This window comes from Rattus norvegicus, chromosome 8, assembly GCF_021556685.1.
Source record: "Rattus norvegicus strain SHRSP/BbbUtx chromosome 8, alternate assembly SHRSP_T2T, whole genome shotgun sequence".
Taxonomy (NCBI): domain Eukaryota; kingdom Metazoa; phylum Chordata; class Mammalia; order Rodentia; family Muridae; genus Rattus; species Rattus norvegicus.
In genome coordinates this window covers 101,618,313-101,645,658 of record NC_141541.1, presented here as the reverse complement: position 1 = coordinate 101,645,658, position 27,346 = coordinate 101,618,313, and the positions used below count along the sequence as shown (strand labels likewise).

The window sequence follows — 27,346 nt, the reverse complement described above, 5'->3', positions numbered from 1 at the left end:
AAGCAGATCAATCCAGAAGTATGTTAAAGAGTTTATGTTTCATTAATATTTAACATCATGTAAGTATTCTGAAAAGACACCACACATTAATAATTTGACAAAGGGCAGAAAATAGAATCTTATAAATGAACTTTTTCAATCCATTCTGATGTATTTTTACTAATTACTATTTTACTTCTTTTTTCTTTATTTAACTTCCAATTATTTCCATAAATAATATCGTATAAAGATACTTACTGCATACCTAAGATAATTTGAAATTCTCTTTAATTTTCTCTATTTCCAAATGTAGAAAGCTCATCTTCTTGTGTTCAGCTGACCATGTACTAAACAATAAAGCACAGTTTAAGAAATGCTGTGTAATTGTGAATCTGGATCTGAAGAAATCTATATGTTCTTTCTACAGATTTTTAGAGTTTTATTCTTTTGGACTGTTATTCTCTGGGAAACCTTATGAAGTGGAGGAAAAAATCTTATAAAAGGAATAAACCCAAGCTTCCAGGTCCGGTCTCAACTCTCATCACAGTCAACAGCCACTGCTAGCCTTGGTAGCCTTCTAGAGTATCTTAGCCCCAGGGGAGCCTCCAGTTCAACACATCCCAGACAATATCACATGAAAGTAAAGATTATGCAGCTGAGCCAAAATCTCAAATAATTCATAAATAATATGAAACTATGCCTTGTTTTTATACCTGTAAGCTTTGGACTAATTTGTTGAACAAGAGAACAGAACAAAGAAGTGTTTGCTTTCCGAGTTTGAGCTACCCATGCGTAAGTCATCTGTCTACTGATGCTTTGCACATGTGCCCTCAGATTCATCTGAAATTTGCATAAATTATCTTTGGAAACTACATATTTTAGGGCACATTGTCTCATTGGTTGGTCTGCTGTCCATGATTTCACCATACTACTTTTTAACTCATAATACCTAATACAATTTAAGTGCTGTATTAAGGAAGTAATGACAAGAAAACGTCTACATTCAGTATAAATAACACACCCATACCTCCTTCTTCTAGTCCTCCTTTTCCTGTTGGTATCTCTCTTTCTTGTCACCTCCCACCCCTACTCTTTTTATATCACATGTGTTCAGCTGCCTTCCCTGTACCTCCTCCCTTAAATCCTCTTTTTTTCTGTCTTATGGTCCTCTTGGCTTTGCTACGCATTTATTCCCATTTCACTACACACATTTAACCTTCACACCTATTTACTCTTGAATTCTACCAGATTTTCAAGGAAAGTCTAACCTCCATCCCCCTCAAATTGTATTGAAATACAGAAAAAAAAATAAACCCGCCAAACTGATTCTTCAAAACAAATTCAACCCTGATACCAAACAGGTAAAACACACAACAAGACCCAGAATAACTAGAGAACTATATATCTTATGAACATAGATGCAAAAATCCCCAGCTAAATGCATGCCAATCAAAAGAGAAAACACATTAAGAAGATCACTAGATCAGGAACAAGTTACTTTCCTGTCAGGAGAAAAGGTTGGTTCAACATAAACCTATTAACAAATGTGATGCACCATTTAAAAATCTTAAAGGTAGAAATCACAATATAATTTCTGTAGAAAATACATTTGACAAAGGTCAACATGTCTTTGTGAAAAATAGTATCAAGAATTCAGGAATTGATGGGACATACCTGAGTAATATAAAGGCTACACTTATCAAACTTAAAACTAGCATCATCCTAAGTGAGGGATAACTGCGACCATTTCTTTTAAAATCTAGAATAAGACAAAGGTTCACACTCTCCATGCATATTTAGTCTATTGTTCAAAGTCTTAGAGTCTTAAGATAAAAACACTATAAATGTAATAAAATTATAAACTAAGAAAAAATAACATCCCTGTTTACAAATGGCCTTCCAGGCTTTATAATCATAAAGACACAAATTACTTTGGAATCTGATAAGCAGTTTTGGTCAGAAAATAAGATTCAAAATCAACATACACAGGTTAATGATTTTCTTTAGAAACATAAAGATGAGTACATCTATACATTTCACATACTGACTAGGGTGGTCTTCATGGCTCTTTAGCAAATAAAAGATTGCAGCACAGACTTCTTGGGCAGATGGGTGGAGGAATATGTAAGAATTTTCAGATTCCCTGATCTTTCCAAGCATTCCAGTGTCCAGCAGTGTGGGGATGTCAGAGTCCATGATCCCATTCTGTCTGAGATCCTCCTCACTAAATACAAACGTGTTAGTCCACACGCCCTCTGCAGCTAGAAAACACAACCCCTGCAGCTGGTCTTGGCTTTTCTTACTTGGATATTGGGCATTTTGGGGAATGAACAGATTGAAGATATAGGTAGTATACAGGGAGGTGATATGTCGACAGAGAGAGATTGGGTCTTTTCCCTTCTCTATCTCATTTTTAAGACAATTAGCTACCATGCAGCACACCATAGGGGCCGAACATACATTGAACAGCTGCTCATTTTCTCTCACCAAACTGAAGACTTTCTGGGCTCTGTTCATATCTTGGAACAAGTTGTGGAAACATGACTTAATATTGCTCTCATTGAATCCTGCTACTGCTCTCACACTTGTATACTTAATCCTGTTCTCCATTTTCTCAAATGTCTCTGGAGTAATGGAGATAATGAGAGAGGATTCAGGAAGCATCTTTCTCATGAGCAAACGGCTCAGCACTACAGTCACGGGCTGCATCTCTATGCAATTTCCACACAGCTTTGATTCACATTAGGACAAATCCCATTCCGTACCTTCTAAACTGTCAATGATGATCAAAACACAGTGGACCTTTCTAGGCTGTTTCATCTTCAGCCTTTTACATGAATTGGAACAGAAAAAACTAGATGCATTCTTTGGCCACCAGTTGTCCCGGGAAATAAAACATCAGTTCTATCAGTGCTTGGAAACCATAAGAGGCAATGAAGAGCTTCAAGAACAGATAGATGGCATGAAGTTGTTTTATTGTCTGAGATGGAGGATGAAGCCTTCTTAGTACAAGCAATGAACTGTATGGAACAGATTAACTTTGTGGCTAAAGATTATTCTGATATTATTGTTGCTGCCTACTGCTTAAAACACTGTTCTACCCTGAAGAAAGTATCCTTTTCAACCCAAAATATCCTGAATGAAGAACAGGAATACAGCTATATGGAAAAGCTTCTCACCTACTGGAATCAAATGTGTTCCATATTCATAAGCAATAAGGACATCCAGGAACTCTAAATTAAACAAACTTGTCTCAGTGAGCCAGCCTTTTCCATCTTTTATAATCATGGGAAGCACCGCAGCGGCACCATTAAAATACTTAAGGCAAATGTGGTGCCCTTTTTATGGGAAAAGCACCTATTCTTTGAGTTTATTCAGAACTACAATTTACAATGTTTGGACTTCAGATTCACTTGCCTCTCCCCCACTAATGTAAAACTGTTGTGTGATTTCTTGAACCAGGCAGAATGCAACGTAGAAAAACTGGTGGTAAAACAGTGTAACTTTCAGGTAAATGACTGTCAGAACTTTGCCTTTGTCCTGATGAACAGCAAGACCTTGAAAATTCTTGGCATGCAACAACTTGGACAAAGGGATGTACTCACTCTAAGGCTTTGGGCCATCCAAACTATATTCTGGAGAACTTAGTGTTGGACAACTGTTCCCTCAGTGAGCAATGTTGGGACTACCTTGCTGATGCTCTTCGGCAGAACAAAATTCTGGGCCATCTAGATAGCAGCAATAATGACCTGAAGGATAAAGGATTGAAGATTCCCTGTAAGGCTCTGACTCTACCAAACTGTTCTGAAGTCACTACGTATGACACATTGTCTCATCACCTCTAGTGGCTGCCAGGACCTGGCTGAAGTCTTAAGGAATAACCAGGATCAGAAGGGCCTACAAATTTCAAATAATAAGCTAGAAGATGCTTGTGTGAAGCTGCTGTATGATGCTATAAAACATCCCAACTGCCACTTAGTGGATCTTGGGTTGGCAGCCTGTGAGATAACTGGTGCCAGTAGTGAGGACCTTTCTTCTGTTTTTCTCCAGTCTAATACCCTGTGTAGTGTCAACCTGTGTGGGAATGCCTTCAAAATTAGTAGCTTGGCTCTCTTTCCACAACTCTGAAACAGCAAAAGTTTTCCCTTCATGCATTTGGACTGCATATTAATGACTTTAATAATCTCAGGCATTTCTGGTTTGTGAGAAAAAGAAAAATCACTTCTTGTGCACCAGAAGCAGTGTGTAAGCAGAAGCCGAAAACAAGGGTGGAAATTCTGAGGAAGAACATAAACCATGGGTCTATTCTGTCTGCAAATATCTTCCAAAAGAAGAGGAAAATCTTTATTTTGTTCTGTTGTATAAAAAAATTACAGGTCGCTAATGTTCCAATGAGATATGATTTCTTTTTACCCCATTCTGATGTGTTTTGCAAGATAGATGTGACTTTTGCTTTGCACTATAGTTTCAGACAGACCATTCAAAGACAATCATGCTAAAAATGACTACCTTGTAATGACATTTTTCCCACATTGGTTTCTTAAGCACCCAACAATATGTTAAGTATTCTTAAGTAGTGCTTTGGAATCTCTTAACAGGAGTTTTGCTTTTTGTTGGATTAGTGGAACCTTATAGTAGGTCCAGGGAGTAATGTTACTCTAGAAGATTGTTGGGGAAATTTTAATTGGCTATGCATGAAAATCCCTTACTTAAGGGATAACAAAAATTGTTGATGTTTTGTTTTGTATTAAAGAGTAACTTAGCATTAAAACAAACAAACAAAGGTTAATGATTTTATATGCACCAATAACAAATTTGCAAGAAAAGAAATTGGGAAATATAATCCATCTGTGATGTTTGAAAGATAAAAATAAAACTTGTGAGAATAACCATTGTTAAGCAATGAAGTAAACAATCTCTATTAAGAATGTATTAAAATTATGCAAAAAGTAGAATTTTTAGGTGCTAGGAAACTTCTGAAATTGTACATGTACTTCGTGAAGATGGTCATACAACCAGAAGTAATAAACAAAGTTGGTACAACCCAAATAAAAGTTCTAATGTGCTTCTTCACAAAACTATAAAAAACAACCCAACAATAACATTGCATCTAAAAGAGGATGACTAGTCAAAGCATCTGCAAGCTGCAAAAATGCAGCAGCCAGAAGAAACATAGTATCTGACCTTAAATTATACCTAAAAGTCACCATGATAAAGAGCATGAACCTGGAACAAAAAAAAAAGATATGCAGATTAATAGCAGAGGACACAGAGGGATACTGGCAAAACAGAAAAGCCACCTGCAGAAGAATGAGTTAGATGTGTGTCTCTCACCTTTCGTGTATTAACACACACAGACACAGACACACACACACAAACAAACTGGACCGAAGACTCTAACTTAAAAGTATAAACAATAAAAATGTTGAAAGAAAATACAGGGAAACACATCATGATACATATTATACACAAAATTTTCTGAGAAAAATCTCCACTATTTCTAATGCTTGAAATTAATTTGTGTCTTTATGATGTTGCTGTATGAAGCAATTTTTTAAAGGAGATTTTAAAATTTTGTCACAATTGCATACGGTTTCATGAACATAAAGACAGAGATTCTGTTCTTGTATGTATTTTGGTGATAATTTTATAATACTGAGTATTTTAAAGGGTTAGAAACTTACAATAACATTTTATAAATGCAGTCATTAACTGTCAAAGACAATTCCCCTTCACTATATAAGAATTATTTTATATTCCAAGAAGCCCACGTCTCCATTTGGAGAGGAGCTACTGGTGTTCATTCAGTGCTAATGCTGATGCCAATACACTTTAAGCAGAACTAATAGAAATGTCAATATTCTCTTCACTGAATTCATATAGAAGCATAAAAATAAAATAATTTGAGGCAACATTAATGAAATGTAGTTAGGCGACCTTTTAGAACCATAAAAAAATAGTAGTCAATGCAGACATGTGTCAAACAAGTCTTAATGCTGCTCTGTTTGAGTAAAGGTTAATGAGCTTCATGATTTGAATATTATGCAGCGCTCTTCAGAATCTGAAGACGGAGTGCATGTACTTTAGTTAAATAATTCTTATATTGATTTTTCAAGCAAATATATATTTACTTGTATGCATGCTTATGAATATAGATATAATAAGCATATAAGAGACAAATATATCACATGAAAATTTTTTTATAAATTTCACTATTGAAAAAAGATGTGGTACAGCTACTGTCTTTCTAATGATAAAATTATTTTCAAAATACTCTATTCTTTGTAATACATTACAGCAGAAATTACAAAATTATAGATTATTTTCATCTAATGATTTTACCAGACATGTTCTTACTCAAAAATTTTTTTTAGTAGTCAACTCTAAATCTTCTCTAACTTAAACCTCTTTTAGCAGTTTTTAGTGAACTAATTTAGCATTGAAGTGAACCGTATTCGAAGCGTGAGAAAAGATATTCCAGAGAACCAATACAAAGCCAACTGATCCTGTAAGGGTTGTTTCTACACTTGTTCCTACACCTCAAGGAAAAGGTGCTGCTTCTCTCTTCCTAGTGTGTGAAAGAATTGCTGCATGGCCATTGGGTAATGAGTCTATGCATGGCAGTTTGCTCTATTCAGTCTCCACTTCCTGTTCTGTATATTCACTTTCCTGTGGGTACCATATCAATTAGAGTTTTCTTGTTAGGGGCTTCATAATGCCCAGTTCAGTGTCTCTATAATAGTTTGTTGTAACTCTAGTATAGGGGGTCATTAAGAGGCTTAACTCATTAAGTAGGGAAAAATAATCTCAGCAGTTACACCCTCAACAGACATAGTCAAGGCTAATCCAAGTGTTTTCACAATTTAGTAATTGCTTTCATTCCTAATTCCTAATATAAATTTCCCTAGACCTTCTCACACCATTTACCTTCATCTTCTTGTGTAAATAAATCTATGTTTATATATGAATCATGATTTGTAGGTACCCAATTAAAAACATATTACAAACATATTTTACAAAGTTGTATTTCACTATTTTATCATAATATTTACTCAGTATAAACATATATTTAAATTACACCATAGTGCCCATTTAACCAAAATGCAGTAAGTAAAAGTCCATTGATATTTACTCGAACAATGATGGCAGTCTCTCTCAGCAGTTATAATGAATAATTTGACCTCAATTGATAACATTTTGCCTTTAATGGCCTTTCTAGTCCTTGTCGAGAAAAGGGATCGCAAACCTAAAGAGTGTCACCTGCTTAATGGATTTATTCTTCACTCTACATATTTTTACCTTGGAACACTGGATATGTTATGCTGCTTTGTAAATAATGTGCTGTGTCTTTGCATAATAATTTCACATGGATAGCTCACAACTGGTTTGCTCAGTCTGATGTAAGTAGAATATTGTTGATACAGGATTTTGTTTGTTTTATGTTTTTATTATCTCCTGAAGGCAGCTAATTCTGATTTTTATTCATCAACAAATACCTTTAAATATTTTTATATTAAGAATTGTATTGCTTCCTATTTATAACAGGTTTGATTAATAGGCAATTATTTCAAACAATCACCATAGCAATGGAGCTATTAGTAATTGAGTCAGAAAGGGATTAGTGTCTGCCTTCGTTTTATAAATTCAGTTATAATTCCTAAATTTTATAGAATTTATTTTGATTGTATTCCTTTTCCTCTCCTATTTCCTCCAAGATTAACCCATTACTTGCCTAATTCTGTTCTTTCCCCTTTAAGAAAAACAGAAGCGTGACAAATAAAAAGCATTTGTAAACAACAACAAAAACATAAAGTCTATTTGGATTGTCTAACTACCCGTGGGCATTGGACCTATGCTGGGGTGTAGCTGATGTACCCCAGGGTCACTCCACTGAAGAAAATTGGTTCTCCATTTCCCAGGTATCGATTGTGTTGTGGTTTGAATGAGAATGTCCACCAACTGTTTGAGAAGGGTTAGAAAGATTACTAGCGTGGCCTGGTTGGAGTAGATATGGTCTTGTCACTAGGTGAGGGCTTAGAGGTTTCAAAATCCCACTGTCTCTTGCTGCCTGCTCCCCATGGTCAGGATGTAAAACTCTCAGCCATTCCTCCAGCACCATGCCTGTCAGCTTTCTGCCACAATCATGACAGACTAACTCTCTCACACTGTAAGCATGCCAGCCCCCAATCCAATGCTTTGTCTTATAAGAGTTGCTACTTATGGTGTCTCTTCACAGCAATAGAACAGTAAATGAGGCAGATTGAAAACAGTTCTTTGATAAGACATTCCCTTCCCCACAACTGAGATTTCCTGTGATTTGAACTTGTGCAAATCTTGTGTGTGCTGTCATAGCCTCTGTGAATTTATATGTATCTCAGTCCTGTGGTTTGTAGATAACACTGTTTCCTCAGAGTCATCCACCACCTCTTGCTCTTACAATTTTTCCACCTCCAAATTCTATATAAATCCCTGAGACTTGAAGGGAGAAGTGAGATAAAGACTTTCCATTTAGGACTGCGTACACTAAAGTCTCCCACACTCTGCACATGTGATCCTATTGTGGGTTTTGGGTTCATTACTCTGTACTGCAAGAACCAGCATCCCAGAGGGACTTTTTAAAAGAAAAGATATCTTTCTAATTTTTTAATAAGACATTTCATATCTTTTCTTCAATTTTATTTCTATAAACAAGAGTTGAATTTAAGATATATGCATGACATACTGTAGCATATTAAGATAACCAGACCCACTGTTAACTATCAATCAGTTTGTTGTAAATTTTGAGTAATTTTTTCAATTAGAATATTAAAGTTTTTTTTAACTGTACCCCTGCCCCTTGCCCTCCACTGGTCTTAAAGCTCGTGAGATGAAGAAAGCATACATTCCAGCAAGAATGTTAAAGATACACCTGACTTTGGTTTTTTGGTTTTGGTTTTTGGATATTTTATATATTTACATTTCAAATGCTGTACCCTTTCCTGGTTTTTCCTGAAATACCCTATCCCATTCTCCCATCCCTTGCTTCTGTAAGGGTACTCAGCCACTCACCTACCTACTCCTGCCTCCCTACCCTGTCATTCCCCTACACTGGGGCATTGAGCCTTCCTAGGACCAAGGGCCCTCCTCCCATTCATGCCCAACAAGGCCATCCTCTGCTACATATGGAGCCATGGGCCTCTATGTGTACTCTTTGGTTGGTGCTTTAGTACCTGGAAGCTCTGGGGAGTCTGAGTGGTTGATATTGTTGTTCTTCCTATGAGTTGCAAACTCTTTCAGCTGTGTCAGTCCTTTCTCTGACTCCTCCATTGGAGACCCAATTCTCAGTCCAATGGTTGGCTGCAAGCATCTGCCTGTGTATTTGCTAGGTTCTGGCAGAGCCTCTTAGGAGACAGCTATATCAGGTTCCTGTCAGCAAGTACTTCTTGGCATCTTCAATAGTGTTTGGGTTTGGTGACTGTATATGGGATGGATCACCAGGTGGGGCAGTCTCTGAAAGGACTTTCCTTCAGTCTCTACTCCACACATTGTCTCCATATTTCCTCCCTTGAATATTTTGTTCCCCCTCCTAAAAAGGAGTAAAGCATCCACTCATGCTTTGGTCTTCCTTCTTCTTGAGCTTCACGTGATCTGTGAATTGTATCTTGGGTATTCAGAGCTTTTGGGCTAATATCCACTTGTCGGTGAGTACATATGCCTAGCAGTGCATAAAGATACTCCTTCTAAGATTCTAAGTTCAGCTAAGAGTCTGAGCACATAACGATAAGACAACTTTCTTTGCAAGTTAAATGAGTACAGCCTGCTGTAAAACTTCACTTTTACTTCATTGTGGATTATTTAAAAAGTTTGTAAGTGTAAATTAGGTTTGGGATAACTTCACCTCAATCATGCTTGTTAAACACCAAAGGAACATTAGCAGTAAGTAGGTTTCTTTTGTTTCTCAGGTATAAATAGAAACAATATAAAAATATAACACCATTGGTGTTTCTATTAACCAACAAAATAGCCTTTCCTTTCAAAAATTAATTATCTGGATGTTTCATATATTTTTATTTTTTTTATTTTTTTTTAATTTCTATATATATTTTTTTTATTAACTTGAGTATTTCTTAAATACATTTCAAGTGGTATTCCCTTTCCCGGTATCCGGGCAAACATCCCCCTCCCCCCTCCCCTTCCTTATGGGTGTTCCCCTCCCAACCCTCCCCCCATTGCCGCCCTCCCCCCACCAGTCTAGTTCACTGGGGGTTCAGTCTTAGCAGGACCCAGGGCTTCCCCTTCCACTGGTGCTCTTACTAGGATATTCATTGCTACCTATGAGGTCAGAGTCCAGGGTCAGTCCATGTATAGTCTTTGGGTAGGGGCTTAGTCCCTGGAAGCTCTGGTTGCTTGGCATTGTTGTACATATGGGGTCTCGAACCCCTTCAAGCTCTTCCAGTTCTTTCTCTGATTCCTTCAACGGGGGTCCTATTCTCAGTTCAGTGGTTTGCTGCTGGCATTCGCCTCTGTATTTGCTGTATTCTGGCTGTGTCTCTTAGGAGCGATCTACATCCGGCTCCTGTCGGTCTGCACTTCTTTGCTTCATCCATCTTGTCTAATTGGGTGGCTATATATGTATGGGCCACATGTGGGGCAGACTCTGAATGGGTGTTCCTTCAGTCTCTGTTTTAATCTTTGCCTCTCTCTTCCCTGCCAAGGGTATTCTTGTTCCCCTTTTAAAGAAGGAGTGAATAGTCAAACTTCTTAGAAAGTCTTTTTGCCTCCATTTATGGAGAGCCCCATGCCATCAGGGTATCAGTCATATTGCCATAATTTCTTGTAATTGTAGAGTATAAAACTTAAAATACTTTCTTATATAGCATGCATGTACAAAAAGTAATCTCTTGCATTTATGCAAGAGAACAAATAGAACAAAGTAATGAACAAATACAGTAATCTGTGTTTTGTTGCCCAACTTACAGGTCTACTGTAGTTGAGAAGCTAACACTGAATCGTTTAGTGATAAAAGTAGAAACGAATGGAGTATTAGTTACTTCTCTCACTACTGTAACTGAATACAAGTCAAAAACAGATTGAAGTAAAAAAGTATTTATGTAGCTCATAGGCTCATCGAGCTCTACACATAGTCTCTAAGTCTCATATACCTGGAGAGTACATCACAGTGTGTGGCTGAGGTCCTGTTGGTAGAGAATCATGAAGACAAAGAGCAAGAACACTTCTAGAGATAAGATACCACCAACAACACGACAAAGGTTCAAACTCCACGACAACTAAATTTATAATGCAAATCAAGTATCACATCTCGTTGAATTTATCTGATAAGTCACTTTTTCCTCTTTATTTTATGTGTATGGTATGTGATGCATGTGTGTATTTTGGAGTGAGTGTACATGCACTTGATACAACATGCACAAAGACAAGCAAAGTTTTCTTTCCCAATGTGGACACTGTCATTCTGTCTTATTAATAGTGTCCTTTGCCTTGAAGAAGCTTTTCAGTTTCATGAGGTCCCATTTATCAATTGTTGATTTTAGAACCTGAGTCACTGATATTCTATTCATGAGGTTGTCTCATATACCAATGAGTTCAAGGCTATTCCCCAATTTTTGTCCTATTATATTTACTGTATATGGTTTAATGTTGAGGTCTTTGATCTATTTGAACTTGAGTTTTGTGCAGAGTGATAGATATAGATCTATTTACATTATTCTATATGCAGACATCCAATTAGCAAGCACCATTTACTGAAGATGCTTTCTTTCTGATATTGTAGGATTTCAGCTTGTCAAAAATCAAGTGTATAAAGGTGTATGGGTTAATTTCAAGGTCTTTGATCCAATTCCATTGATCAAACAAGAGCCTACAGATTGGGAAACAAGCTTCACCATCCCTACATCTGATCGAGGGATAATATCCAAAATAAATGAACAACTCAAGAAATTAGACACCAACAACTCAAATAATCCAATTAAAAATTGGGTACAGAAGCAAAAAGAATTCTCAGCCGAAGAATCTCTAATGGCCTGAGACAGTTGGATAATGTAACAGAACCCCATTATGGCACCGCTGCTGTCTTTCTTTTTTGAATTATTGACTATTTTATTTATTTACATTTCAAATGTTATCTCATTTCCCAGTTTCCCCTCCACAGTCTTCAGAGTTTAGAAGAAATAGGCTTCATTTCAGTACTGCAGACAGATCAACAACAAAATAATGCCTAAACTGCCCAAATTCTCAATAAAGAAAAAGTATAAGAAAACATAATACAAATAGTGAGAGAGCAGAAACCCTCCATAAACACTCCTTAAATAACCAAAGGAAGTTATTGAGTCAATTTCACTTAAAAATAATGTAAAATCGAAACTATGAATATTAATTAATTAAAAAATTCAGAAACTAAGTAGAAATGCTGAAATTCTCCCGAGGGGTTGGAGTGTAGATTTAACATTGTAGATGAAAGAGTCCATGAACTTGAAAAATGCATTGACAGATTGTGCATAGAAGAATTGAAGAAAAACAATAATAGCCTAAAGACTTGTGGAAATGTGGAACAGTATTAAACATAAACATGTATGCAGAATATCAGAATTAGTGGAGATGAGAAAGGATTTTGTAACATTATAACGATTTGAAAGTAAAACGGTTTTTCTTTGGAGTAGGAAGAACAACATCAAATGCTGATGGGGATTCTTCCATAGGCAAGGAGATGCTTTACTTGATTATTGAGATTCTTCCATAAGTAAACCCACTTTATTATATTCTTAAGATAGAAGATTTTTATCTCTAATTTATATATCAACAAATCTATATTTAAAAGAAGATAAACGTAGAAGAATAATTAATCAAGACTCAACAAATTAGGTTATAAAGGTATTAATTTATCTTCAGGTAGAATTTTCCCTACTAGAATAAGTATTTTCCTTAGTTAAAAATCTTGCAAAATACCAGAAAGTCCCAGATGCCAGGAAAGCAAGAGCCTTCCAGGACCCCATGGGGGTGACATTAGCTGAAATACCCTACAAATGGGAGGGAGAGCCTGTTGAGACCATATCCAGAGGTTAGGCATAGCCACCTGGTTGAGAGATATGGGCCACCCACCCATTTGAAAAATTTTAACCCAGAATTGCCCTTGTCTAAAGGAAATAAACAAAGAGTAGAGCAGAGACTGAAGGAAAGGCCATCCAGAGACTGCCCCACCCTGGGATCCATCCCACATGGATTCACCAAACCCAGACACTATTGCTGATGCCAAGAAGTGTTTGCTGACAGGAGCCTGATATAATGGTTTCCTGAGAGGCTATCCCAGATCCTTACAAATACCAAAGCAGATTCTCAACACCAACCATTGGACTGATCATAATGGAGGAGTTAGGGGAAGAACTGAAAGAGCGGACAGAGCCTTATATGGCATCAGTGGGAGGGGAGGCCCTTGGTCCTGTGAAAGCTTGTTGCACCAGTGTAGAGGAATGCTTGGGTGGTGAGGCAGAAGTGGGTGGATGGGTGGGAGAGTACCCTTATAGAAGCAGGGTAAGGAGGAATGGGATAGAGAATTTGCAGAGAAGAAACGGAAATGAAATGTAAATAAAATATCCAATTAAAAAAATTAAAAGTCTTGCAAAATACACAGATTGTTAAATAATGGGAAACAACTTTTTCAGGTAGTTGATTATTAGATTACCATACAATATAATATAATATCCTTTTCCTATGCATAAGAAATTAAATTTCATTTCAATAAGTGTTCTAGATAACAACTTATATAAAATAATACTTTGAATGGATTGACATTGGTCTTCCATATAGTAACAGGATAATTTCTTCCCTTCAAAAGATATGTTGGCTGCATTTCTTATATAAGTGAGATCAGAGCAAGAGAGTATGTATTCATTGCATGGCCTCACTGATACATATGCTTAGACTATTATTTAATTGCACATTTTATATATTTCCCTTACTTCTGCCTGTTCTATTAAAATTTTCTTTTAATTTCTTTTAATTTTTCTCCGTTACTGAACTATACAGTTGTTGTGGTCTTAGATCCTTAAATGAAGTTGTTTAACTATTCTGATTAATATTATATCCCTTTCTCTACTGCTCTTCCTGTTGTCTACTTTAGCTAACCACTTTTGACCCTCTTAGAGCTCCTGCCTATCTATATCTATTATCTAAAAACTAACTCACATGCCTCCTACTACAAAGAACAAATGTCTTCCTATTTAAAAATAAGCATAATAGGGCAAGACATTTGGCAAAGAGCTGAGGTGTTAGCCCTTCGACTCCTGTAATATAGCCTCTAGAACTACAAGAGAACAAACTTCCTCTAAGAATGTTTAGGGAAAAGACAGGGGAAAGAAACTGATTAGAGAATAAAGAGTTCTAGGAAAGAAGGAAAAAAATAAGGAAGCAAGATGGCACACAAGGAGGAAAGAAAGGAGAGAATAGCTTTGGGGTCTTATCATTACATAATTAACAAACAGTAATCTAATTTACTTTCTGATTAATACACAACTTAAAAATTATGTCTATATACTAAATACTAATATTTCTAACATTTCTATTTGTGTTAATGTTCATTTTAATTATTTTTAATTATGCCTATGTATGTGGGGGGGGGGGGTTGGTGTTATCTGACTATGCGTGTAGATATTGGCAAAGCATAAGGCACTGGATTCCCCTGGAGTTAGAACCAATAGGCTCTTGTCAACCACCAGCCCCCAGAGAGAGTGCTGTGAGTCAAAAATCAGTCTTCTACAAGAGCATTCTATGTTCTTAACTACTGAAACATCTCTCAACCCCAACTTCTTCACCATTGTTTCTATTTCTAAGACCACAATATTGGTCTAATTAAGTGTCCTTCATACATGACTGTTGAGTGAAAAAAGAAAATAGCAGCATTCCACACTACACCTGCAGGGCACCACTGGGCCTGGCCTGTTCTTATCTCAGCAGACTCTGACTAGGAGCTCTTCTGATATCTCTCCACCGAACTGGCTAAGTTCCCATGGCTATTAGCTGCCACTCCAGCCCCATGCATCCAAATTCATAGGGCTAGCTGGGGTGAACTTTTCACAAAAGCAAGCTTTGCTATGGTACCCTTCTTTCTGGAACCCAGCTGAGTGGCACTGTGAGGGAAAACACCACACAAACTTAGTTTAGAATAAACCAGTAACAATCACACAACCATTGGGCTCAGCAACTCACAACCTCATTTGTAAACCATTCTAAATTAAATCCTCAGCGGATCTGCCCAGTGAACCAGGACTTACCCTACCTACATTTTTGACCTCCACCCGTGCCTGTACAAAAGCCAGTCATTTTTTTCTGTCTCCCCTCTTCCTCTCTCCAACCCGGAAGCACCGCCTACTCCTCACCCAGTGATTGGCCCCCTGAAATCTTTATTCATTAGGGGAAGGTTCTGCCACACATGACGTATTCAATAAAACACAATTTTACTGCTAACTCCAGTTAAGGTTTAAAAAGCATTAACCTTTTCTAACTATGTTTAAGATTTATTTGAATTTTTTTGACAGGAAGAATTTAGTCAAGAGATTTATTTAGTTTAAGAAGTTAAAAAAAATAAATTGTAGTCCTTAGAAATAGTAAAGCAGACTAACCTTGGAATAGGCTATAACAACCACTTCCACATTGTGAGTTTTAAACACACTTACATAAATATTTATGGGGTAGATTAATAACCGTAAGGGCCAAATTACCTCCTTTTCCTTCCTAAATCGTGGATGGCTGCATCTTCCTTTTAGGGTACTTTTTTCATGGACACCTAGAAAAGCCCACAACAGAGATCAATTCCACAATGCAAATGATATTATAATGAATGCAGGACTTTAAGGATAGAGAACCTTGGGTATTTTAAATTTTGGGAAAATGAGGAAGTTGCTAGCACCTCAGATCCCTCAGAGTGGGAAAAACCTAGCTGCAATTTCAGGGCAAAAGCACAAAGTGCTTAGCTGTCAGGATACGTAGCTCCCATGATTCAACTGCATTTTCTTGGTCCCTCACATACAACTCCCTGACTACCCGCATGGGAATCTACCAAGCTCTGTTCATAATTTTTCTTGATTACCTCTTATCTGAGTCCTTGCCTACCCCTCACAAAACCAGAGAATACACCAAATTGTCAGGAAGTTTCCATCTCATTTATGATCCTTAAAGATTTTTCTCTATGCAAAGCAATTTTCTAAATACTTTATCAAAAGTAATTCTTTGGCAGACCAAAAAAAATGTATCTTTATAACCCAGAAAATTTATGCATAAAATTGGTGATTTTCAAGATAAAACCATGGAGATTTGACACCTTTGGAAGTCTCAGTTTCTTCTTAGTATTGTTGACATATTTGCTGGAAACTTTTGGCTCAGAGGAATTTTGTTTGTCCAAAGCTCTAGAGCTCATATTTCAAGAGTTTGAGCCTCAGCCACAGGAGACCCAGCAGAATTGGCTTAGTAATTTAACTTAATCTGTTCAAAACTCAGGACAGTTTTTGAAGGCAAAGATAGCCATTTTAACTAATATGCAGCACTGGGAAGAATGTATAAGGGGAGCCAATGACTCTAAGTGTGCTTTAGGGCGCTAGCATTGCAACCATCCTGAGAAAAATAAGATAGCCTAAAGAGAAATGCTTGCACCCTTCCCTTGGACCATAAGAACCTTTGAATAATGGTCTCCAAGGAATTGGAACTTTCCCAAGTACCCCATGTTAAGGGAAGGGAAGCTCTGTTTTATCAGAGGAAGAACTTGCCTCCGAGGTATTTGCTTTATCAAACTACCTTGCACAGAAATTGGAGCCTACCCAAGGAGATATTGGATTACACCTTGCCCAGTAATGGTTAATTATACACACCTCATCCCTTCTACTTAAATCTAAAGTTTATATTATTATCTCAAAGACAGACTTAATGATCACTGTATCCTCCGTGTACCCACACTGAATGAACGTTTCTCTACTTCGTAGTTTTATTTGACCCTTTAATGGTGGATTGGGCAGGAGTGACAGAGTCTTCTTTTTCAGGATACTAAGTCCCATGCTCATACCCTAAATCTATGATAACAATTCTAGGTTTACTAAAGGAAGAAATAGAACAAAACAAAATATGGTACACATAAGTAAGCATACTTGAGCAATATATGGCCTTGGCAGATCATTTTCTCAGCTCTTATTCTGAAAGGCAACTTGAAAGAGTTCTCACAGGCATGCCCAGAAGTTTATAGACAGAATGATTCTAAATCCAATCAAGGTGACAATCAACAGAACGATTACCAATTTAACCTCCTAAGAACTTGACTCTCAAAAAGATTTATACTAAGACATACTTCCTCATAGATTCATGATCATCTAATAATATAAAATATAACACATTAAACCCAAGTTCTAATATTCCCTCAATCTAGAAATTCTCTTACAGAAATACTCAAATTTATTTCTACGGTGTTTTAAAATCCCATCAAGTATACAATCAATATTGGGTGTCAAAAATGAGTAATATATTCCTCAATGCAAGACAGGGAGCCAAATAAAATCCTTTGCCCTAAGTTGCTGCTGTCAGATATTTTATTGCAACAACAGCAAACGTGACTAGTACAAAGCATAGGTCCCAGGCCATGGGGCTATTTCTGTGGTCAAACTGGTGGTGTGCATTTAGGATTTTAGAATTATTTCATGTGAGGAAGAAATTGGAATTGTGAGCTGGAAAGACCCTAGCATGCTAAACAGAGAATGTGACGTACCTTCCTGGTGGAAACTTATAACTCAGAATGCATAGGGATACATACAGAATGCATACATTAAGGAACCAATTAGAGAAATATTCAAAGAGGAACAAGGCTGTATAAAGACTGGACTAGTAATGTTTGTTAAGACATCTGGCAAAGAATTTAGCTGCATTCTGTTCATGTCCAAAGAACATGAATGAGGCAATAAACTAATTTGTTTGGGAAATTTCAAAATAGGGTAGCACTCAAGCTATGGCGTGGTAACTGCATATTGCTCTCATCCAGTTCTGTAATGAGAAATGCAGAGGGAATTGTGGAGCGGTACGCTATGATTATACAGTTAGGAAAGGAAATGGATGAGATCGAATTTGACCTCACAAACATGGTGGGATTGAAATCAGCTAAGATTGTAAAAGTGCTTAGGACCATTAAAGAGAAACTTCATGTTCTGGATGAGAGAATGGAAAAGACGTCCTGCAGACAAGACCCCACCCACCAGAAATTCCATCTCATGAAAATGTAGAGTCATTTGAAAGGAAGGAACTTAAACTGAGGCAGATGGTAAAAGGGTTCCATACTAAAGAAGCATCTCAGAGCATAATGGTTCCTCTAGGGTCCACACACAAAAACAGGTATATCTGTGATACAATTGGGTAGGCTCTGTCACAAGTTGTCATTTAACTTAGCAGTGTCACCCACACGGTTCTTATTTTTCAGGCATGAAAGGTATGATTAAGAGGGTCACTGGGTCTTGAACCATGGTTCCAGACTGGTGCCCAGGCCAGGGCGTGGCAGAATGAGAATCCATGCAAAGAGGCACTGAGAAACTATAGGTTGAAGCTGGGAAGTTAAAGCCCACATTGCAGTAGAGACCCCAGGACACTGAAGAATCACAAGATATCTGCCTAGGAAAACTGAACTCAGCAAAGTTGTGCTGGTCTTAGAAAGAAGCTATGTGTGACACAGATGGCAGATCTGGAGTAGCAGAGCCATCAAAGCCTTTAGTGTCCCAGATAATTCAATCCAGATTTCCAGATACTGAACATGGATCTGAAGTATTTAGTGTGTTTTTCCTGACATAAAAATATACAAAATGAGTTTGAGTATAGGAGGGCTCATTTGGGTTGAAAGTTCAAAGGTATGGTCTGGAATGGTGGAGAAGGCACAGCATTAGTGTAAGTGTGAGACGGCTTGTCACAGTGTATCTGCCATCAGGAAGCAAAGTGTAGTAAGCAGTGCTTAGCTCACTTTTACATTTTTTATTTAGTCGTGAGACTGACTCTGACAGGTTCATTTTCATTCCAAATTCTCCTGCTGTGTTCACATCCTTCCCTTTTTGAATGGAAGTGTTCACTCCATTCCAACTGTATATTTGAAAGTGTTGTTTCTTTAATGTCATAGAAACTCATAGTTAAATCATTGTCTCAATTCCCCCCCCCAAAAAAAAATTGAACTTTGGGACTTTCAATATTAGCAAAGTTTTTAGATTAGTTTAATTGGGATTAGAATATCCACCCAAATTAGAGTCAGCACAAATCCCAAAGAGGCTGGCTCAAAACTAAATAAAAATGAAAGAGTGACCCAGGTAGCATTATTCATCACTCTTTGTTTCGTGGTGGCAGGTACACTGTGACAAGCACCTAAAATTAAAGCTAACATGGCTTCTCTGTGAACTCTAAACCCAAATAAGCCCTTCTATACTTACACTCATTTTGAACATTGTATGTTACATTCACTGCCAAGCAGACATACTCAACATCAAAAAAAGTGCACAACCACAGAGGACTAGACAGTAAAAATTCAAAACAAACCACAAAGCCATAAGAAAAAAATCCCAGTACTAACCCCTTTTCTCATGGCAATAACTGCTGGTAATAGAGAAAAATTCTAGTTTTCACACAATTTCTGGTGGAATACAGAAGAAACTACCATTTATGGGGGAAATAATCTTTGTTTTGTTAAAACCTTATATGATAATTTAATTCTATTCTGAATTAGGCTTCTAACAGAAATGAAACTTAACCATCAGACAAATCCTCTCTGCTTGATAAAATCGGACATAGCTACTATAAGATTCTACCTTTAAAAGTCATGGAAAATATAAATTGTATGTGGAATAAACACTAACTACAAATATATGATATCAGAAAATCAGTTGATATAATTCTTTTGATGCTTTTCGACACATGACTATAGTAACAGATAAGACTCCAGATTTGAAAATAATATATAATCAAAATTTTTTTCAAAATAAAATCTTTTGAAATGCAAACAGATGATTTGAAGTCTCAGGTCTGGGATAATACAATAAAAAACAAAAACATCTGTGTGTTCTTCCCTAAGGAGAAATATGGTAAATAAATTTTAAAAATGAGACTCTTTACAAGGTCTCAAATTGAAAAGAATGACCATGCCAATAAGTAGTAAAAACACAAAAAACATGAACTCAGAAAACAGTTTTTATGTTCCCATGTTAGGTTACCACTTTCTGATCTGACAGAGTTTAGTCAGTCCTCCAGGATGTTTACTCAGGAGAAATGGAAGCTGATGTTAAAAAGCAAATCTAAAATTATCAAAAGTCCAAGTACAGGTAATAGGTGGACAATTTATGACTTGTAGATTTTGCCAAAAAGCAAGAATTAAAAAAAATACAGCCAATGAGCTAGATGGATTTCAAAACAAGTATTTTGAGTAAATACAGCTAATAATAAAGTCCACACTGCATAATTTTATTCATATAAAATTTTCAGGAAGTAAAAATCATTGAAGAGTGACAGAAACCAGATCATGGAAAATACAGGGAAGAATCAGACCCAGGAATAACGCAGTCAAGGCATTTCACTTTCTCAAAGAAGAGGAAGTGAGCACTGATTGGGTTCCTGTGTGGTTTATCAGTTTGAAAAAGCAGGAATTGTGCCAAGCAGATGCTGGTATCAGTTTCTAATGGCTGTCATGGCCACATTATTGTCTGATCCATTAGACTTTATTCATCAAATATGAACTACCAGCAAGTCACAATGAACTCCATGGTACTGAAATAACAATTCTTGGACCAAATAAATGACTGCACAGCCAGAGGAGGGGGTGGGGGGTGGAGTTTAAATAAGGACTGTGTGGAGAATGCACCCCTGCCGAGACAAAGGGCGCTTCATCTTGTAGAAATCAAGGCTTGAAAAGATGGATAGCTGACCTCATCTTGTAGATAAGGGAGAAATGATTGTTGCATAAAATTATAAAGATAAATATTCTGTATTTGTATAAAGGCAGAAATGATAAACAGTACTTATATCTGTTAATTAAACAGTGCAAAAATTTTTATGTTCCAGTTCAGGGTCATTTCCAGTAAGTCAAATTAAAAACGATAAAGTTGCGGGTCACTACAACTAAATTGACCTTAAAGGGTTATCATCCTTCCTTTGTTATAAAGGTCTCTTCACCTACAAGGTTGCTACATAGGATGCTGGATAGCCATGGAAGTCCCACACGTGGGCTGCCCTCCAGTATGCTGTTCATTGAGCTTTCCCATCTTCTCACTGAATAAAACTCCAGTGTGCTATTGCTAACAGTGCTCTGTGGGGTTCCTTCCTGCCCCTCAGTGTGCACTTGGTCAGACCTTTCCAATTCCTGTGCTCATGCACAGGGAAGTCAGTGACTCACGCTGTTAAGAATATTTTTGCTGTGGGAAGAATTCAGTTTCTCCTGTGCAACTACAATACTGAGGAGCTGTTGAGTGACACACACTGTGTAGTATTAACCATTGCCTCCTTTCCTCCACAACTCTGTGGTTTTAACGAGAGAAGGTTGACTCTCTTTGCAATTTACTTTACCCTTTAAAAATCATTTTATTCAATAACGTCTTCATTTTCCATCATGCCAGGCAGAAAATAGTTGGATTAATATGATAAATAAATACTACAGGTTTCGATATTTTGGTTTTGATATTTATAATAAAAACATGACATTGCATGTTGTTTAAAATGAACACAAACCAAGTTATTTGAAAATTATAAAATAGCTATTTCAACATGGCATAGGAAATATGTTTTAATAAATTCTCTAAAGCTTATAATAATTAGTAAAATTTCAAGGACATATTAATTAGTTGAATAAGACAGACTGAGATTTGTATGAATTTTATTGTCATCTATACTATTTTATTCATATATAATTAATAATAATGACTAGCATAATATATAACAATATAATAAATTATATATACCATAATATACTAAATAATATTTAAAGTAAATTCAGATAAAATAGCATATGTTGTGACTATGAATATTGTTATCCTTACAATGGCATAAAATGCAAGCTGAAATGACATAGTATATTGCCTTCTTTAAGAGTAGTTTAATTCTGTTTCCCCAGTATAAACATGGACTAAAGAGTGAAAGTCCTCCTTTTCTATGTGCTATATACAGATATGTAGAGTCTCCCAGGGAAATCATTTTCCATTAAATACTTACTGTACAGTGGCGCTATTCTAATATCTAATGTATGTAGCAATTATCTCTGTGTATCATAGGTTCTTCTACTTTCATTTTGACGTGTTTTATTTCAACTTTATTGACTTTTATTTCATATGCTTTTGCTGTTTTGTGATTTAGAGAGGTGTTTTGATTCTACATACTTATTAGGGAACAAACTGTTAACAGAAGTGATCAGTAGCGTCTGTGACAGACGGACACTCAATTGGAGAGCACTGTACTTTGCAAGTATAACTTCAAAATAAATCATATCTGAAGTCTTTGTATGTGGATTTGAAAAATCATTTTGAACCAGTAATATTCATAGTATTCCTTTTAATACATGGCCATGTCTGTGAGCTTCATCATCAGGGTACCTTACTGTTGCTGTAAAATTAGAAAAGGTTTCTTTTATCCCACACTAGTTCCAGCACCGTAGTACCACATGGCATATGTGGGATCCTTTCATCTCAGTCAATGAAGCATCTCACCTGCTAAGCTCCATCCCATATCACACTGCCAATGGCCACTCTCTGAGTCCGGCAACAATCTCTCTACTTGTCCAGTTCTCAAGGCAGGTTGCTACCATGCCAGACATACACATCCCAATTCCATGGTGGGCCCAGTGTCCTGCCACCACACACTCTCTTGAACTCAATTAAATCACCACCTGAAAGAACACACAAAACAGTAACCTCTGATCAAATTGATAAGATATAATTGCCCATCTAGATAATATGTAGTTTGTTTGCTCATCTAGACACACAAAATCCTATACACATCCATTCCTTATGAATAGTCATAGCAACCTGTAAATGTGCAGAGAGAAATCTTAACATCCGTTTCCATGTTCACCTCTACTGTTCTTCCCCTCCTGGTCTATAAAATGGTTACTTAGTCTATAAAATGTTGCTTGCATGTGTGTTTGCATGGCTGATAATGAGTTATTCAATAAGAAATCAGTGTGACTTTCTTCCCCTGAGAAAACTTTCCCCTACTCTCAGCATTTCCTAGCTGACTCTGGTACTTTGAATAGGTTAGAGACATCCGGGTTTTTTCCCTGTCTGCGTTAGTGTGCTTACTGTTGTTGTCTTTGTTTATCTCATATGTTTAGAGAGTCATGGTGACTGGTGAGACTTTATTGATTGATGCATCTTCTGATACTGCTAAGAAACACAGTCTCACAGAAAAATTCTTAGTTCTCTTTTTATAATTTTCTACACCGTTACCTCATTAATCCCTGAGCTTCATATGCAGAAGTTGTATGTTGATGTATCCACTATGACTGCGTTCCACATCTCTGCATTTTCATGTCTAGACTGAAATGGTTACTGCAAGGGCTGTCTGCTTTGGAGGGGAATAGCGTCCAATGGTTACAGCCATATCCACACTATGTCAATGACACAAATTTTAAATGAGAAAAAAATCAATTATGTTAATTCAAACTGTTTGTTTTCAGTATAGAGAGTTTGAAAGGTTATTCACTGAGATGGAAAATCCTGTAAGAAATGCATTACTGTGGTCTCTTTTCATTATGAGGAGAGTTCAGAGTTTATCAGAATGTGGATCCATCAGGCACTTTTTTCCCTAGCTGACAGACAGCAGGACCTGTTTGTCACAGGAGACCCCTTAAAGGAAAAGGGGGGAGGGAAGTCTCAAGACTCACATGTATTGGAAGAGGTCTCGTGTCCAACCCCAATGAAACAGGAGTCAGGGGTCCAGGTTCTAGCCTGAAGAAGAGGACAGAAAATTCTCTGGACCTGAAAATTTTAAAAGTCACTGACTTCTTCCAAATCTGTGCATTAAATGGCTATTTTGGGGATGTAGTCTATGCAGGCAACTATTTTGCAAAACTGTTTATTAAAGAAGACCTTTTCATCAGTCTAATTTGTTATTATTTTTTCCAACAATCAGACTTTGTAAATACTGCTGATCATACAATAGAAATAGTTTTGAACTAAAATAAACACTCTTCCAGATGGCCTTACTGTCTTAATAAATTACACACAGCAGCAAGGAGGAACACACCTTAAATTGCCTATGATACACACACACAATTTACAATCGGAATCAAGCATGCTGTATTATTCTGCAAGCAGGAATGAAATGTATGTTTTTAAATTTTTTTAAAATTTAGACTGAAATTAAACTGCAAGCTTTTTACCAGCATATTACTTAATAAAAATAATTCCAGTTATCAGCATGAGCTCTTTCTTGTGTGTGTTCTTCATCAGAATTTTGAAGTATTTAAAATTTCATCAACTTCTTAACACATCTTTTTGAAGCAATCCCTGATTATAAACCATTTTAAGGGAGTTTTTCATATTTATACTGTTATGTTCTTAAGACCCGGTAGAATTCTCTAATGACTATATTGTGCATGTTGATTACAGACACATTTCAATTTCTGAAGTTCCCAGAAAATTGCAGTTCCTGAAAGCAGCCAGCATTGGAACCCATTAGTGTTATCTATTCAACAGTGAGGAGGATACTTGAAAATCATCCACATCTTGCTCTTGTCAGTATGTCTTTATTTTTTGGCATTGTGAGATTGCCCCAACTCATATGCCATTCTTTCACTCTCAGAGTCACAATGAACCATTTAGAAAGGAATCTTGGTCCCTTTCTTTGGAGTGTAGTTTTAGGTACCAAGATAAACAGGAAGTGAGTGCTGGGTGTACTATTTTGTTACTGTCAATGAGTAGTCATGGAAAGAAACTGTATACAAAGACTGACTAGAAATGTTGTGCTGCCCAGGCTGGCCTTGAACTCCTGATCCTCCTGCCTCTGCCTCCTTCAGCAAATCCTACCAGAGAAGGACCCATGGTTCCAGCCAAACATGTAGCAGAGGATGGCACTGTCTGGCATCAATAGAAGAACACCATGGTCTGTGAATGTTTGTTTTGCCCAATGTAGGAAAATGCCAGGGTGTTGAGGTGGAGTAGGTGAGCAGGAAGGGGAGCATTCTTATAGGAGCAGGGAGAGGGGAATGGAGAGGGGATGGGAGAGGGGATAACATATGAAATGTAAATAAATAAAATATCCAATAAAAAGGAAGAGGGGAATAAATGACTTTAGCTTTGAAAAAAGAAAGGAAGGAAGGAAGGAAGGAAGGAAAGAAGGAAGAAAGAAAGAAAGAGAGAAAGAAAGAAAATGCTGTGCTGTAGAGAGGTTGGACTATTGCTGATCCAGAGGATAAATTCTGACCTCTAAGTAGTTTTGACCTCCTGAATAACCATTCCTTGCTTACCTCTGTGTCAGAACTAACACTCTGTGACCAAGAGTTAAAAAATATTTTGGAATCTATTTGCAATCCCTAGATTTCCCCAACCCAAACTAACAGTCTCACAGGATTGTGACTGAGGGCTATACAAAAGTTTCCCCTGACTTCCCCTCTATTGTGTTTACAAATGCTCTGTAGACATCATGACTTCTCTGTGACATTTTTGCTTGGTAAATGTATAAAATTTCCTAAGATTGCTGGCTCTTTGGAACATGACATTTAGGCTAACCCAAATCTTTGTTCCTAGGCCATGGTCACTAGAATATGGCTCCAGAATAAATAACTTTTATTTCCTTTAAGGTGAGAACTATATTCTTTTTTGTATCAATGCCATCATGATTTCCTTTTTCTGAAAGGTCTCAAATAACAGATATATGAATATATGCCAATCCGTGTGTCTGCATATATTGAAATGCATCCATTTGTGTTTACATTAAGATCAGCATGGGTCCCTACTGATGTCTCCAATCTAATGTATTATCACATGGTTCATTTAAGGCTTCCCCATGCTTGGCCTTACCTCCCTACTTTAACAGTGAGAAACCTAGTTTTTGCCATCTGCCAGCTATTTACTTAATTGCTCAGTTTCAGTTCTCTAATAGATTCAAGGAAAGTGAATTTTTCTTTTGTCTTTTTCAGTTTTCAAGTGGCTTCTTATAAAGAAGAAAGGCTAACTTGTACAAACTTACATGCTGCCATCAGAATTGCTGTAAAAATATTTCATATTTTAGGCCCATAAGTCCATAAAAGACTTCCAGAAGCAGGCCACTTGGATTACTAAGGTCTCCAGCTCTTCTACTCTGATATCCTAAACCATGTCCTTTGTTTTGTCTTTGTTGTACTTTCCAGAGCATTTCCTCTCCCATCCTGTTCACCTAGTAACACACACAGCAGAGTTACCGAGTCAGCAATAGTCTAGAAACATGGCAGCCTAGTAGACAGCTACCTCACAAGAATTATCTTACAGGAGGATTGCAGGAAATGATGTGAAATGTCAGTGACCTCAGAGGCCCAGGAGAGCTGAGAAAAATCATCACAGGAAGGCTGACTTGCTCATAACATCTGCAGGCAGGCAGGATCCAGGAGGCTCCTGACAAGAAGGTCAACATACCAACCTCAGTCAGTCTTCAAACCTCGGAGACTGCAGTGGAGCAGATCACCAGATGGTACTTTCTACCCTAAAAGTTCCCTTGTCTGCCCTACAACATACTTAAGCCCCCTGAGCCTGACAGTCTCTACTCCCACAGAGAGATCTTTGCTGTTCATTGTTCAAATAAAAGACAATGTGCTTGTGCCAGTGTCCTCTCTTAAAGCACCCACCCATACATATGCAGGCACACACACTGTTACACACACATTCATACATACAAGAAACCTATTGAACTAGTGAAAAATTCAAGGAAACAAGAAGATAGGAAGACAATAATGTACAATAGTGTACAATAATCAGTTATGTTTCCTTTAACTAAGATGCAATAATTTAGAGAGGAAATCAAGAAAATAATTATAAAAGCATGAAAAGATCAAATTGAGAATTAAGCAAGTGGGAAAATATCAGACAGGGGAAAAAACCACCAAACATTCCTAACAGTGAAGAGGTAAAATCACATCAGCATCCTACTGCATTGGGTTAGAAACTGACAGATAGAACAGAAATGCAAACCCTCTACAACCTCAGTGCATTTTTTCCAAAAGCAATCCTCTCATATAGCACTTTACTCTGAATTGAAACATTTGCTTCCGGAGGGAGAGAGAGGCTCGGGAAGCAAATAAAAAGCCACATGTCTAGGGAACAAACTTGGAAGATCCTTGACGGCCTCTCCCCAGGAGTATAAAAAGGCATAAAGGAGGAGAGGCTGCTCAGAAGCACTGTGAAAAGATGAGCAGTTCCAA

General features: G+C 37.1%; 1 pseudogene; it reads left to right on the top strand.

Annotated features, from left to right (window-relative positions):
* Nucleotides 1-2,761: 2,761 nt before the first annotated feature.
* On the top strand, nt 2,762-4,107 carry Nlrp4a-ps2 (NLR family, pyrin domain containing 4A, pseudogene 2; annotated as a pseudogene).
* The last annotated feature ends 23,239 nt before the right edge of the window (nt 4,108-27,346 follow it).